Below are 2,500 nucleotides of genomic sequence, written 5' to 3'. Positions count from 1 at the left end.
TGAAAGGGAAGGGTGAGTGTAAGTTTGGGAGTGTAAGTGGGAGGTTATCAGGAGTGAAGAGAGGGCGAGGGAGGGAAGGGGTGGCTATTCTAGTAAGTGAAGAGATAGGTAAACGTGTAGTGGAGTGGAAGGAGGTTTCCTCAAGGATAATGTGGATGAAAATGAAACTGGGAAAGGAGATGTGGGTCTTTGTAAGTGCTTATGGGCCTGGCAGTGAGAAGAGTGTAGAAGAAAGGGAGGCCTTTTGGATAGATTTAAATGAGTGCATAGAGGATTTAGGGAGAAATGTCAATGTAATAGTACTGGGAGACCTTAATGCTAGGGTAGGAAATGGTCCAATTAATGGAGTGGTTGGGAAATGTGGAGTTCCAGGAAAGAATCGTAGTGGAGAGTTGATGGTGGAAATGTGTCTAGAAAGAGAGTTGATGATAGCAAATACAGTGTTTCGGAAGAAAGTCAAGCATAAGTACACATGGGAGAGAGTGGTGGATGGAAGGGTGGTAGATAGAGCATTAATGGATTATGTAGTGGTAAATAGGATTATGATAGGAAGAGTTAAGGATGTACATGTGCTAAGGGGAGAGGGTGGGGAATATCAGATCAGTTTTTGGTGGAAGGTAAGTTGAGAGTGGAGATACATGGAGACAGAGGACAGGGACAAACGGGAGGGAGGTTCTAAGAGTGAACTCTTTGAATGAAAAGGAAAAGGAGAAGGAGTCCAAAAAGACGCTGAAGGAGGAGTGGGAGGGAGTGAAGGATAGAGTAGAGCTAGGTGTGGAGGAGGAATGGGGATGGTTCAAGGAGGGAGTCACAAAGTGTGCAAGGATGGTGTGTGGAACAAGAAGGACAGGAGGAAATAGAAGGAAGGGTAGTGAATGGTGAGATGAGGAAACAAAAAAGGTTGTAGAAGAGAAGAAGCGAGCTTTCACAGATTGGTTACAAAATAGGACGAGGGAGTCATATGAGAGGTACAAAGAAAAGAAAAGAGAAGTAAAGCAAAAGTTAAAGGAGGCAAAGAGGAGAGCAGATGTGAAATGGGGTAAGAGTATGACAGAAAATTTTGAAAGTAATAAAAAGATGTTTTGGAAAGAAATTAAGAGAGGAAGAGGAGGCGAATCAAGTAGAGAAGAAAAGGTAAAAGGTGCAGATGGAGAGATGATAATGGAAGAGAAGGCAGTAAGGGGAAGATGGGCAGAATATTTTAGGGAGTTGCTAAATGTGAAAGAGGATAGGGAGGGAAAGATAGCTGCAATGGGAAATGCTAAGAAAATGACCGTGATGAGTGAGGAAAATGGAGGAGAAATAAGGAAGGATGAAGTGAAGGCAGTTGTTAAGATGATGAAAGCAGGTAAGGCACCTGGTCTGGATGGATGCCATACAGAATGTCTGAAAATAATAAGTACAGTGATGATGGACTGGCTGGTGAGGTTATTTAATGTTTGCTGGAGAGAGGGTAGAGTGCCGGAGGACTGGAGGAGTGCCTGTATAGTTCCTCTTTACAAGGGAAAAGGGGACAAGTGTGAATGTAGTAGTTTCAGAGGGATTAGCTTGTTAAGTGTAGTTGGGAAGGCTTATAGGAGGATCTTCATTGAGAGGATTAGGAGAGGAACAGAGGGAGTAATTGGTGAGGAACAGTATGGATTTAGGACGAGTAGAGGTTAAGTAGATCAGATCTTTGTGGTAAGACAGATATTTGAGAAAGCTATGGGAAAGGGGAAAGATGTTTTTTTGGGCTTTTATGGATCTGGAAAAGGCTTACGATAGAGTAGACAGAAAGGCACTGTGGGAGGTTATGCGGATATACGGGATAGGAGGAAAGCTTCTAGGAGCTGTCAAGAGTTTTTATGAGAGTAGTAGAGCTTGTGTCAGGATTAGAAATGGAGAGAGTGAGTGGTTCGAGGTAAAGGTGGGACTTCGTCAGGGATGCGTTATGTCGCCCTGGCTGTTCAACTTATACATGGATGGGGTAGTGCGAGAGGTAAATGCAAGGGTAGTGGGTCAGGGATTGGAGATGGTTAAAGAAAATGGAGAAAAGTGGGAGGTGAGCCAGCTGTTGTTTGCGGACGACACTGCGCTTGTGGCAGGATCGGAGGAGGGATTGAGGAAGTTGGTGACAGAGTTTGGGAGAGTATGTGATAGAAGAAAGCTAAAGATAAATGTGGGTAAAAGTAAGGTGATGAGATGTACAAGTGGTGAAAGTGGCAGCAGACTGGAAGTGAACATTTAGGGAGAGCGACTGGAGGAAGTGGATAGTTTTAGATACTTGGGTGCAAATGTGGCAGGAAAAGGTGGAGTGAAGGTGGAGGTAGAATGTAGATTGAGAGAAGCGAGTAAATGCCTTGGTGGATTAAAGAGTGTAATGAGGAATAGACATTTGGGAATGGATGCTATGAGGAGGTTATATGAAAGAGTGATTGTACCAAGAGCACTGTATGGGGTATAAACATGGAACATAAGAGAGGAAGAGAGAAGGAGTTTGAATGTGTTTGAGATGAGGTGT

The 2,500-nt window shown here is 43.7% G+C and overlaps 1 protein-coding gene across 2 annotated transcripts in view; it reads right to left on the bottom strand.

Moving 5' to 3' along the window:
* LOC143026264 (uncharacterized) overlaps positions 1-2,500 on the bottom strand; it is a 315,001-nt gene that overhangs the window by 43,364 nt on the left and 269,137 nt on the right. The window lies entirely within an intron of this gene.

This window comes from Oratosquilla oratoria, chromosome 6 (assembly GCF_046742065.1).
Source record: "Oratosquilla oratoria isolate Oo_2021 chromosome 6, ASM4674206v1, whole genome shotgun sequence".
Taxonomy (NCBI): Eukaryota; Metazoa; Arthropoda; class Malacostraca; order Stomatopoda; family Squillidae; genus Oratosquilla; species Oratosquilla oratoria.
This window is presented reverse-complemented; position numbering and strand designations above follow the sequence as displayed.